Below are 14,446 nucleotides of genomic sequence, written 5' to 3'. Positions count from 1 at the left end.
TACTGCGTGCTGTGCTTTACTATGTAAGCACATTGCTTTGTATGGCTCTGCTATACAGAGCCATACAAATCTGCGTACTGAAGCTGACAGGGGAGAAATCTGTATTGTTTACATACAGACCTCTCCCCCATCAGTGATACTCAGTCAGGTGCCAGCGGGGAATCACTGGCTGGGACCCAGTGATCGACAGCTGAAGCCGTCAATGGTGGCGCAGGTAGGGCATGCGCGTTCCCTACCCCGGAAATACAAAATCATATATATATATATATATATATATATATATATATACACACATTATTTTGCACAGTCCTGCCACCCTGTAGCAGTAGTTCTGCTATAGGGCAGTCAGGAAGTGGTTAAAGTGTATCTAAACATAAGTACAAAAATATAATTTATTGTAGTTTACCAGTCCTTAAAAGTAGTGCTTGTATTAGTTTCATATTTTCAGGATTTGTTTTCCTCTTTTTACCTAGTAATCATGCAAATAACAAACCTCATATCCATAGATATCTATTCTCACTCCACTGCAATATTAAAGAGAGCCATGATTGTCACTCAGTCGGAACTTCAAACATGTTTTTTCTATGCATCTCCCTTACATAGGCGGAGTGTAGTTTGCAAGAGAAAGATAACTTTGTCTTTGCTTTCTGGACAGCTCACAAGAAGCAATATTTCTATCAAGATCAACAGTTTTCTTCTGTACTTGCTGAAAAAGTCAATAATGTGAGAAAGAAAACGAACGCAGCCATCATTTCTAAGAACTGGTAATCTGCAATGTCTTAAAGTGTCTCCCCTGCCAAAAAATATTTGAAAGGTTTACAGAACATATGCTCTTTGACTTGTCCTTGAAGATATATAAATATTGCCGTTGATCATGTTGTTGTCCTGAATATCTCCCTAATTCCTATTGTGGGTCGACAACAGAGATCAGCCGTTATTAAAATGGCTGATCCCTTAACATGGTCAAAACCCAGAAGCAGCAGAAGTTCACTGTGATATGTTCTCCATTGTTCATATACTGGCAGCTCTTAGATTCGCCAAAAAGAATCAGGGAAAACTGATGAGGCATGGAGGAACTCGGCTATGAGGAAATATTAGCTGAACATAATGTATTCCCTTTTGAGAAGAGGAGATTAAGGCTAAATTCACATCTATGCAGGTTGCGGTTAATTAATTTTTCCGCAATGTTTTGTGGTGCGTTTTTGATGCGTTTTGCGGGGGGTTTTGGCCAATAGGAAAGTATGACAGTTTTGTGTTGGGGTAACCCTAACTCTAACCCTAAGGATTAGGTTAGCATTCTAACCCTAAAAAGTACTGCTAATCCTAATGATTATCGCTATTGGCAAAAAAAAACGCGCTTGCATTTTTGGTGTAGTTGCACTGAAGTCTATTACACGCAAAACACAATCTGCTGCTATGTGAACTAGATCCATAGGAAGCCATGTTAAATTGACTGTAGTGCATTTCTGTAAACTGGAAAATGCTTTAAAAATGCTCAGGTGTGAACCTAGGCTAAAGAGGGAATATTATTATTATTATATAGTATTTATATAGCGCCAAAAGGTTTGCTCAGCACTGTACATTATAGTGGGGGACAGAACATGAGACAATACAGTAACAAAACAATACACGAGGGGTTCAAGGCCCCTGCTCTTTCGAGCTTACAATCTAGGACATATATAAATACAGTGGGGATCGAAAGTTTGGGCACCCCAGCTAAAAATTTGTATTAATGTGCATAAAGAAGCCAAGGAAAGATGGAAAAATCTCAAAAAGGCATCAAATTACAGATTAGACATTCTTATAATATGTCAACAAAAGTTAGATTTTATTTCCATCATTTACACTTTCAAAATAACAGAAAACAAAAAAAATGGCGTCTGCAAAAGTTTGGGCACCCTGCAGAATTTATAGCATGCACTGCCCCCTTTGCCAAGCTGAGACCTGCCAGTGTCATGGATTGTTCTCAGTCATCGTCTGGGAAGACCAGGTGATGTCAATCTCAAAGGTTTTAAATGCCCAGACTCATCTGACCTTGCCCCAACAATCAGCACCATGGGTTCTTCTAAGCAGTTGTCTAGAAAACTGAAACTGAAAATAGTTGATGCTCACAAAGCTGGAGAAGGCTATAAGATGATAGCAAAGCGTTTTCAGATGTCAATATCCTCTGTTCGGAATGTAATTAAGAAATGGCAGTCATCAGGAACAGTGGAAGTTAAAGCAAGATCTGGAAGACCAAGAAAAATATCAGACAGAACAGCTCGCAGGATTGTGAGAAAAACAATTCAAAACCCACGTTTGACTGCACGATCCCTCCAGAAAGATCTGGCAGACACTGGAGTTGTGGTACACTATTCCACTATAAAGAGATACTTGTACAAATATGGTCTTCATGGAAGAGTCATCAGAAGAAAACCTCTTCTACGTCCTCACCAGAAAAATCATTGTTTGAACTTTGCAAATTAACATATAGACAAGCCTGATGCATTTTGAAAACATGTTCTGTGGACCAATGAGGTTAAAATTGAACTTTTTGGCCGGAATGAGCAAAGGTATGTTTGGAGAAGAAGGGGCACAGAATTTAATTAAAAGAACCTCTGTCCAACTGTTAAGCATGGGGTTGGATCAATCATGCTTTGGGGTTGTGTTGCAGCCAGTGGCACAGGGAACATCTCACGAGTAGAAGGAAAAATGGATTCAATAAAATTTCAGCAAATTTTGGATGGTAACTTGATGCCATCTGTGAAAAAGCTGAAGTTAAAGAGAGGATGGCTTCTACAAATGGATAATGATCCTAAACACACCTCAAAATCCACGGGGGATTACATCAAGAGGCGTAAACTGAAGGTTTTGCCACGGCCTTCACAATCTCCTGACCTCAACTTAATTTAAAATCTATGGATAGACTTTAAAAGAGCAGTGCATGACAGACAGCCCAGAAATCTCAAAGAACTGGAAGACTTTTGTAAGGAAGAATGGGCAAAGATACCTCAAACAAGAATTGAAAGACTCTTGGCTGGCTACAAAAAGCGTTTACAAGCTGTGATACTTGCCAAAGGGGGCAGTACAAGATATTAACTCTGCAGGGTGCCCAAACTTTTGCAGACGCCATTTTTTTGTTTTCTGTTATTTTGAAAGTGTAAATGATGGAAATAAAATCTAACTTTTGTTGACATATTATAAGAATCTCTAATCTGTAATTTGATGCCTTTTTGAGATTTTTCCATCTTTCCTTGGCTTCTTTATGCACATTAATACAAATTTTTAGCTGGGGTGCCCAAACTTTCTATCCCCACTGTACATAAGTGGTTAATATAGTGAACTCGTAGTTATTCACTTTCAGGTCATTACAAAGGACAAGGGGGCACGCTTTATATCTGGAGGAAAAGATTTAACCTTCACATTTGGAAAGGCTTCTTCACAGTAAGTGAAAATATGGAATAGACTCCCTCAAAAACTTGTTCTGGCCAGTTCAGTAAACTGTTTAAAAAAGAGCTGGATGCATTTCTAAATGCACAAAATATACCTGGATACTAATATTTATAGGTAATATCACCAGGGATTGTTGCTCCAGAGAATATCCCATTGCCTCCTGGGGCACCAGGAAGCAACTTTTTTTCCTTACTGGAGAAAATTGGATCATGGTTAATTGCTTTTTTTTGCCTGCATCTGGATCAATTGTGGGTATAGGATTATGTATATGGAGGTTTTCTATTTGTCTGTTGGACTTGTGTCTTTTTTATCCTAACTATGTAACTATGTAAAAGTGTACTCCAAGGAGGTGATGTCACTTCCTGTACTGATGTTGGTCCTGAGAAGAAATCTACAGTTGCAAGAAAAAGTATGTGAACCCCTTGGGATTACGTGGAGTTTTGCATGAATTTGGCATAAAATGTGCTCTGAACGTCATCTAAGTCACAACAATAGAAGAACACAGTCTGCTGAACATAATACTACACAAACATTAGATGTTGCCATGGTTTAATTGCACATAACATGAAAACATTAACAGTGCAGGGAGGAAAAAGTATGTGAACCTTTGGACTTAATAACTGGTTGACCCTCCTTTGGCAGCAATATCCTTAACCAAACGTTTCCTGTAGTTGCAGATCAGACCTGCACAACGATCTGGAGTAATTTTGGACCACTCCTTTTCACAAAACTGTTTCAGTGTAGCAATATTCTTGGGATGTCTGGTGTGAATCGCTCTCTTAAGGTCATGCCACAGCATTTCAATCGGGTTGAGGTCAGGACTCTGACTGGGCCACTCCAGAAGGCGTATTCTGTGCTGTTGCAGCCATTGTTTTGTTGAATTACTTGTATGCTTTGGGTCATTGTCCTGTTGCATCACCCATCCTCTGCGGAGCTTCAGTTGGCGGACAGATGGTCGTACGTTTTCCTTCAAAATGTCTTGATAAACTCTGGATTTCATTTTCCTATCAATGAAAACAATTCGTCCAGGCCCTGAGGCAGCAAAGCAGCCCCAAACCATGATGCTCCCTCCGCCATGTTTTACAGTGGGGATGAGGTTTTGATGTTGGTGTGCTGTGCCTTTTTTTCTCCACACATAGTGTTGTGTGTTCTTCCCAAACAACTCAATCTTGGTTTCATCTGTCCACAGTATATTTTGCCAGTAGTGCAGTGGAACATCCAGGTGCTCTTTTGCAAACTTCAAACGTGCTACAATATTCTTTTTGGACAGCAATGGCTTCCTCCGTGGTCTCCTCCCATGTACTCCATTCTTGTTTAATGTTTTCCTTATTGTAGATGTGTCAACAAAAATGTTAGCATGTGCCAGAGATTTCTGTAGGTCTTTAGCTGACACTCTGGGATACTTCTTTACCTCATGCAGCATTCTGCGCTGTGCTCTTGCAGTCATTTTTACAGGACGACCACGCCTAGGGAGAGTAGCAGTAGTGCTAAACTTTCTCCATTTGTAGACAGTCTGTCTTACCGTGGACACATGAACATCAAGGCTTTTGGAGATACTTTTGTAACCCTTTCCAGCTTCATGCAAGTCAATAATTCTTGATCGTAGGTCTTCTGAGAGCTTTTTTCTGCGAGGCATGGTTCACATCAGACAGTGCTTCTTGAAACCAGTAAACCCAAAACAGGTGTGTGTTTTTTAAGGGCAGGACAGCTGTCAGCAACACGTCCAATATCATCACACTGATTGGAGTCAAGGTTGGCTCACTCTTGGCTCCAATTAGCTCTGGGAGAAGTCATTAAGCTAGGGCCTCACATACTTTTTCCTCCGTGCACTGTGAATGTTTACATGTTATGTGCAATTAAACCATGGCAACATCTAATGTTTGTGTAGTATTATGTTCAGCAGACTGTGTTCTTCTATTGTTGTGACTTAGATGACGTTCAGAGCACATTTTATGCCCAATTCATGCAAAACTCCACGTAATCCCAAGGGGTTCACATACTTTTTCTTGCAACTGTATACCCGCTGCTCAGGAGAGAAACAACAACAAACAAATGAAGACTTTAACCCCTTCGCGCTGGCGCCTCCCGGCCCTTTAAGGGTTTCAGAAGCCGGGAGGCGGGACGGGGTTTAGGGTCATGTGACTGCCGTGACATGCTGTCACGGCAGTCACATGATCGGGAAAGGTCCCGATTGAAAGAGGAGATCAGGACCTTTCCGTGAGTACCGGACATGTGTGCTGGAAGAGCACAGGGCGCGCACTCTCAGCACATATGTTCTTTTTTAATAGAACGCTAATGTGCGGCCGCTCGGCGTCTAGGCCCAGAAGCCGGGAGGCCGCACATTTGCGGTTGGCCGGCGTGAAGAGGTTAAATGTGGTTTTTAATATGGATGAATGTAAGGGTCCTTTCACACGGGCGTTCTGTATGTCCATGTTTCATCTGTCTGTTTACGGATGAAAAACAGACCCCCATGTATTTCTATGGACTTGCGGATGTAAACGGATGAACATCTGTTTATGTCCGTATCCGTTAACATCTGTTTTTTTTAATGGAAGAAAACCCTATTTTTCTTCCACAAAAAACCCGGAACGGATGAAAAACGGATGTCAATGGATGTAAATTTACCAAAAACAGATGAAAACGCATGTAAATGGATCTAAACGAATGAAAAACAGATGTAAACCAATGTAAACCAATGTAAACTGATGAAAAACGGATGTAAATAGATGAAAAAAAACAGATGTAAACTCATCAGTTTTTCTTTGAAAAAACGTGACTGAACTGAAGAAAAAAAAAACGCCCGTGTGAAAGGACCCTAAGAGTGATAATGCAAACGTATATCAAAAGTTTGGTCCATGGTAATATGACACATTTCCATCTACTTAAATGTTTTTTCTTGGGTTTAGATACACTTTAAGAAGGAACAGAAATGTGTCGTGGTTGTGATTACTGCCCAGGGGTAAGCAAAACATACCTACACTCAAAAAACAGAGTCAATAATATTTCAGCAAGTGTAGAAAATACCTGTTGACTGTTTGAAATTCAGTGACTTTGTCACTTACTGTGAGTTGAACTTAAAGTGTTACTAGACCCACTACAGTAAAATCAGTCTGTATATGCAGTAAAGAATGCTTGTGAAACATAAGGGGTTAATCCTTCGCATTGTGTAAAAAATCTGTTTGATCCTGTCTTCTCTGCCCCTCCTCTTGTTCAAATGTCCACGTCTTATCTCCTGATAAGACAGACTGAACCCGTAGCCACATGGACATGCTCAGTTTACTTTTTATTGCTAGAGAAGGGTTTGTTTGCTTGGGAGAACGCATGTGATCAGCTCAGGGCCAATCAGCACTATCCAGACAGAAGTCAGGGGTTTTGCATCCTCCTAGAGCAAAAAGAAAACTCCTCCTACAAGCTTTAACCAGTGCTCTGCTGAAGTCACAAGATTGTTCTAACTGCTGATGAGAAAAGGTATTTAGCAGTATATATTTACTAAAATAATTGCACTTCCATGTTCTGTGTCCTGTGGGAGACCAGATATAGTGAATGCAGGATCCTGGGTTTACTAACACTTTAAAGCACAAACATCCTTATGTTTCTTGTGTTAATTACTGGCCCCATCAATCTACCATGTAAGGGAGGTAAATAAAAGGCAGACCTGTTTACCTCCCAGTCTGTGTGACAAATCATAGTGGAGAAAAGAGTGTAGACAAGATGTGTGCTATTTGCATGAATAGTGTCTGAAAAAGGGGAAAACTTTAAAAATAAAGAATTTAGCCACCACACCTAAGGACTGGCAAGCGCCTAAAAATCATTTTTGTTCTTGGGATTAGATACACTTTATGTACAGATCAACAAGGTAGCAAGACATTTGCATGATTCACTCTTTACAGGTTATTTTCACTAATAACAACAATGTTTGCTCCTTGAAGAACCTATGTTAAAGCTGAAGTGTGGGCAGTCATTATTTTGGGGCATTGGAAAGATACAGTACTAGTAAGGTACCTCCAAAGATGTCTACTGCTTTTTGCTACTTCCATGCAGCCTCTGACAGTGAAGTCACCGCTGAAGTTCCAGCAGTGAAACCAACAGTTAGGTCTAGAGCAAAGCGATCACTGTAGGTTGCTCACTGTTCAACACCTCCGTTCAGAAAATATCTTGTATTTTTTTCAAATAATACAAAATATTCTGTTGCTGGACTAGGGGTGTATGATTCTCACATTCTCCCCTTGTCTGATCACAAAGCCTATTGTATTTTTAGAGTTTATGGTGATCTATGTAATCATGTTTTCGAACCAGAAAACCAATCTCTTTATCCTCACATCCCACTAGAATGAGTTAGCTTTTTAAAGTCAAAATATTTTTTTGGTTTCATTATGAACCTATATAGAGTTTAATAAATTATTTCTATTTTAGTATGCTTATTTCTAATTCCCTATTTTGTCTTCCTTGTTTTTATTGTAGCCCTAATCAAGAGGCACTGTTTATATTTCCAGAATGGAATGGACATTTTATTTGTGTTATCCTAACAAAGAGAGTTAAAAGGCTATTATTTTGGATTCCAAGCTGCATTATTTCTTTACCATAGGATCAAACCCCAGGATACTCTGGGGTTGATTTACTAAAGGTAAATACTGTAGATTGTGCAGTTGCTCCAGAGCTTAGTAAATGAGGGTACTTCCATCATCCAATCATGTGCAAGCAAAAATGTGTTGTTTTTTTATTTTCTTTGCATGTGATTGGGTATTCTTTGCAGAGTGAAGCTTTACCTCATTTAAGAAGCTCTGCAGAGTGCAACTGCATTTGCCACATACACAGTCCATTTGCTTCTAGTAAATCAACCCCTATGTAATGCACCTGGAAGATGAGAGCTACCTAACCCGAACACATGAGCTCTTTTAGCAAGGCGGTTTGCTGATATTGAACTATAATAATTCAAGATCCAGCACTAATATTCAGACCCCTTGAATACACATGCTTGCCCTTTTTTTATTGAAGGAGTAAAGGGAAATAGATTGAGTATTGTTTCATTAATTAAAGTGTTACTAAACCCAAGACTTTGCATTCAGTATATCTGGTCCACCACAGTACCCAAAACATGGAAGTGCAATTATTTTAGAAAATATAAACTGCTAAATACATTTTCTCATCAGCAGTTACAGCAGTCTTGTGACTTCTATCAGTATCCAGCAGAGCACAAGGTAAAGCTTGTAGGAGGAGTCTTCATTTTTCTCTAGGAGGATGCAGAACCCCTGAACTCTGTCTGGACAGTGCCAATTGGCCCTGTGCTGATCACATGCACCCTCCCAAGAAAAAAAAAACTAGCAATACACACCAAGCTGAGCATGTGCAGAGTGACTCCACATGATATGTCTTATCAAGCAATAAGAGGGGGACACTGGAAGAAGGGGAGGATCAGAGAAGTCATGATCAAACAGCCTTTTTACTCAATGCAGAGGAAAAACCCCTTAGGTTCCACAGTGAGTATAACAAGCATGCTTTACTGCATATACAGACTGAACTGACAGTTGTGGGTTTAGGAACACTTTAAGTATGTGAACAATTAAACTTTGCAATAATGAAAGTCTTACATTTATAAATGCTTATTTAGACCATATGCATTTGCCAGTTCATTCTGAGCCAGCTTTACACCTCTAACATGTCATATATTTTGTACCTTGACACCCCTTCATCATTTATGAAGTGTATGACAGGGCAAAATAAAAAAAAGCGATATATATTCAGCACATCTCTGTAAAACATGCACATTTCCCCATGTCTTATCCCTAAAGATCCTGTAACTACAGAAAAATACCTGGTAATCTGCTTAAATGCACAACAATGTACTGCTTTTATGGAATGAGTGTTGTCAGCTCTGCCCAGTTTTCTCTTGTCAAAACTGCTAAGACCCATCTATTCTCTCATCCCCAGAACATTGTTCTGTGGCCCCAAGATAAGCACTGCTGTATGTAGTATGGAGGGGGCGGTGGTAGTGGCTGCAGCTGCCGGAAGTGTGTGTAATGCTGACAAGCCAACTGTTGGCGGTCAGTTGTACGTGACCGAATGATCACTTCCACACACGCCTATATGTCATTTAAGTTTAGTATAATAAAAGTGTAAGAAAAAGTTACACTGAAGCATTTATAATCTCCCCCCCAAAAAAATTTGCTCCCACATCCGTACATGCACATATGAATGTAAGTGCACACGTCGCAACATCAATTGCGCTACACATGTTACATATTACTTTGCATGCCAGGGTGAGAGCAATAGTTCCAGGCTCAATATTTGCAGTTAACTTTAAACAGATGACCTGTAGGGGCATTTAAAGCATCATCTATGGAAAATATAGGGTGCCAAAGTTTGTTGCCATTTCACAAGCAGAAACAATTTTTAGGCTTGACATGTTGATGTTGGGCATCTATTTACTCGATGTAACCTCATATTTATATTTTACCAAAAATAATTGGGAATAATGTTGCATTTGTGAGCCTTAAGTTTAACTTTACTGTATCTTTTTACACAAGTGTTGTGTTTCACAAACTGTTGGACTAATATCAATCATGTGAACCAAAAAATTGGAATTACTACGATTTTATTCCATAGGGTGTCTGATTTTAGAAAATATATAGTTTTTTGGTGGTTTTACATAGTCTTCAGGCCGATAATTATTAAATGTGTACAAAAAAATGCAAAAATTAGCTCTGGCAGCAAAAGGGTTAATGGTTTAATCACTGATCTTTCAGGATGTTAAAAACATTTTTACAACCAGAAGACAGTTAACAGCACCATGAAAATGCCTGTCATGTATTCTTAGAGCTCATTCATATACCTGTTGAGAGCCATACAGAAAGGTGAAAGTGGCTGGTTGCATGTAAGCACAAACTGTCTGCATCCACGGGCATTCATCTGCGGTTACCTGTGTGGTGTTGCGATTACATGTGAACAGCTGCGGACAGCCATGGCTGACTGCATTCCCCTATGCTACCTGCCACATAAATACTCTCATTTGTGATGCTGTACAGCCCTATGCAGCCATTTAAACAGGGCTAAACCTCATCACTAATGGATGAGTCTTGAATTGGCTCATTGCTATCATGTACTGTATGCTACACATAAAATAATAATATTTAATCCAATAAAAGTATGGGATATTTATGTTACTCTGCATGACAAATGTGGATGATGTTGATGCCCAGTAAAGGGACATGTAGAGAGCAAGCCATTAAAGTTTTTTTTTCCTATTCTTTAGGTCTGTTTGCCACTGAGGAGATTTTGGTTTCCATACTGTCACAAGAGAAAAGGTACAACATAAGGGAAACTCTATCTCCTAGACATTTGTCACAAGATCAAGTGTCCCTATTGGAAGATTTTCTCTCTATTCCTGGCCTAGTGACAGCTCAACTTTCATATTTCTTCTAGTGTCAGCCCTTGTGAAAATGGTCACCGAGACAATTCAAGAGGGTTACAATGATTGTTACCTCAACATTTCCTATTTCTGATATGTGTCTGTGTTACCATGTACTTGTAAGAAAAAGTATACTGTTCTCTTTGCACTGCTTTCTATGTGTGAAATACCTGGTGATCCTTCCAGTCTCCTTGTTTTCCTATTTCAAACTGACTATGCTAGGCACTGAAGCACATCCATCCCAGCCTGGTCAGTTTTCTCCTTTGTATTGTGACTCCAGTGGCCAGATGTGTGCTAACACCACCCCCTATCTTGCACAGCTCTTCAATGGGAAGATCAATGCATTGCTGTTTCTCTGCCTCCTGCTGTTGAAATTGAATTTTGAAAAAAATAAACTTTTTTAAATAAAGAAAACAGTATTTCTTAGTTTATAGGTTACAGCAGGTATAATAAGTATTGAATGTGTCACCATTTTTCGCAGTAAATATATTTCCAAAGATACTATTGACATGACATCTTCACCACGTCGGTAACAACTCATGCAATCCATACATACAAAGTAACCAAAACAAATATGTTCTGAAATTAAGTTATGTGTAATAAAATGGAATGGCACAGGGAAAAAGTACGGAACACATGAAGAAAGGGAGGTGCAAAAAGGCATGGAAAGCCAAGACACCAGCTGAAATCTATCAGTAATTGTAACGCAATCCTGCCTCTTCTCAGTGCAAATTAATATCAGCTGGTTCAGTCTCAACTGATGGCCTATAAAAAGGTTTCTCATTACCAAGGTGTCACACAACAAATATCTCATGATGGGTAAAAGCAAGGAGCTCTCTCAAGACCTTTGCAACCTTATTGTTGCAAAACATACTGATGGCATTGGTTACAGAAGGATTTCCAAACTTCTGAATGTTCCAGTGAGCACTGTTGGGGCCATAATCCGAAAGAAAATAATTTCACCAAAAACCAGCCATGACAAGGTGGTACCTCACAAGATTTCTGACAGAGGAGTGAAAAGAATTATCAGAAGAGTTGTCCAGGAGCCAAGGACCACTTGCGGAGAGCTTCAAAAAGACCTGGAATTAGCAGGTACAATTGTTTCAGAGAAAACATTAAGTAATGCACTCACACACACCACCATGGCCTGTATGCATGCTCACCCCATGCAAGACTCCACTGCTGAAGAAAAAGCATGTTGAAGCTTGTTTAAAGTTTGCTGCAAAACATTTAGACAAGCCTGTGAAATACTGGGAGAATATAGTCTGGTCAGATGAAACCAAAATTTAACTCACTGGATGCCATAATACACACCATGTTTGAAGGTCAAATGGCACTGCACATCACCCCAAAAACACCATACCAACAGTGAAGATTGGGAGGTGGGAACATCATGGTGTGGGGCTGTTTTTCAGCATACGGTACTAGCAAACTTCATATCATTGAAGGAAGGATTAATGGAAAAATGTGCCAAGACTTTCTTGATAAAAATATGCTGCCATCTACCAGGATGATGAAGATGAAACGAGGGTGGACATTTCAGCAAGACAATGATCCCAAACACAAAGCCAAGGAAACTCTCAATTACTTTCAAATAAAGAAAATAAAGCCTTGAAGCACCAGGACAGTGGAAACACCCACAAATAATCATATGTGGGAAAGCAACACTCCACAGTATTTTCTGAAAGGCATAATGAGTCTTTTGAAAATGTCATTTTTTGCTATAGGTTTTTGGAAAATGCAGGGAAGAAAAATGAAAATGTATTTTTTTTCTTTAGACGAAGTTGTCAATTAAGAACGATATTTCTAACACACATCATAGATACACTTATAATTACACCTCAAATCACATTCTGCCACCCCCACTCCCCAGTACAGAGGTACCACATGTGCGAGACTTTTTCACAGCCTAGCCTGCAGAGGCCCAAAGTCCAAGGAGCACCTTTAGGCTTTCTAAGGGTATAAACTATCCATCTAGTTTTATGACTACCTATCACATTTTTGGAGGTCCTGGAGCACCAGGACAGTAAAAACACCCACAAAATGACCACATTTTGGAGAGTCAATCAAATAGCTTGCAACTGTCTATTTAGGAACTGTTGGCTTTCCAGCCAACTCTTACTGACAAAATGGAAGGAAGAAAACATGCACAAAAGTGGAGATGATGGTAACACCCATCAATCATGTTTTATCCCTAACTTTATGTAAAAATTAAATAAGAATTTGTATTGGTCGATATAAGCAACAACTTCACTTCTGTGCTATATTTCTCCTCTCCAGTTGCATTGAATATAAAAAAACCCTTGCATGGTTATCAGACTAACCAGTGGCGCAACAACTAAAGCATCTGCAGAAGGGTTACAATTCTACAAAATACAGATATGCTCCAGGTATGGCTGGGTTCATGCACAAAATGAGTTGGTGTTAGCTTCCAATTGCAAGTGCAAAAAGTAGCAAAAACAAAGCAAGACCTATATTTGACTGTTTAAATCATCTATAATAAACAAAATGCAGGCAGACATTTATGCATGTTCTAATCTTTAAAGTGACCCTGTCACCACAAGGTCATTTTTTTTTAAAGAAAAGCTTTGGCTGTAAAAGAATAGCATGTATACTTACCTTTATGGCTATCTGTGTATTCACAAACTGTAGGATTGTTTCTCACCCACCCTGCAAGGTATTCAACACTAACAGAAGTGTTATACTGAGCTGGTAGGAGGAAACACAGCACGCAGCAGGGAACACTTGCAGCAAACTCAGACTGGGAACAGCAAACCAACAGTGTTCAAAAGACTGGCTGTCAGTAAGGCAAAGTACAGATGCTATTCTTTTGCAGTTTAAAGAGTAAGTAAACACAACTTTTCAAATTCCTGGTATGTGCCTGCTGTACCATGTACTTGTATGAAACGGTTTCTTGTTCTCTTTGTATTGCCTCCTTTGTGGGAAATCCCTGGTGTTCCTGCCAGTCCCTCGGCTTTCCTATTAAAAACTGGCCACGCTAGGCATGAGAGCACATTGTGGTCAGTTCTCTAGCTGTGCTTGAACTCAGTCTGCTCTCCTCCAATGATCAGACTTGTCCTAACATGCTCTCCCTGCACAGCCATTCACTGGGAAGATCAGTGTACTGCTGTTTCTCCTCCCACACTCATATGCAGCTGAGAACAGAGTGTATATGATCCCTTATAAAAAGGGGGGGTTATAATTTTCCTCATATCTATACACAAATGTTTTGCTCTTCATTTCTCTTTTAAACTGAATGGATTGTTTTTCAAGGGAAGGGTTTACATATGTTTTAAACTTTCTGTGATGACAGGTCTACTTTAAATCAAACCCACATGATATAAGCAGCTGCTGTGAAATGCCAACTGGGCTTCTAGTCATACTGCCATTTGTAAGCAGTTTGGTGTACTTGAATGTTATTATTTTTTACATACCACATAAGCAAAGGGCAAATATTTCAGTAAAAAATGAGTGAGGCTAGGTTCACACCAGTGCGGACACGAGAGCCCATTCATTTGAATGGGCTGCTGCGCTCCAGGACACGCAAGAAAGAAGTCCTTGCACTATTTTTTAAATCACAGCCAGCATGGGAACTGAAGTTCCCAGTAC

General features: G+C 39.6%; 1 protein-coding gene across 24 annotated transcripts in view; it reads right to left on the bottom strand.

The window, feature by feature from the left end:
• Nucleotides 1-14,446, bottom strand: part of RIMS1 (regulating synaptic membrane exocytosis 1) — a 438,679-nt gene that overhangs the window by 395,224 nt on the left and 29,009 nt on the right. The window lies entirely within an intron of this gene.

This window comes from Staurois parvus, unplaced genomic scaffold (assembly GCF_062004578.1).
Source record: "Staurois parvus isolate SC_StPar_1 unplaced genomic scaffold, SC_StPar_1.0 ptg000264l, whole genome shotgun sequence".
NCBI classification, from domain to species: domain Eukaryota; kingdom Metazoa; phylum Chordata; class Amphibia; order Anura; family Ranidae; genus Staurois; species Staurois parvus.
The sequence above is the reverse complement of the archived record's forward strand: the minus strand, read 5'-3'. Positions and strand labels throughout refer to the sequence as shown.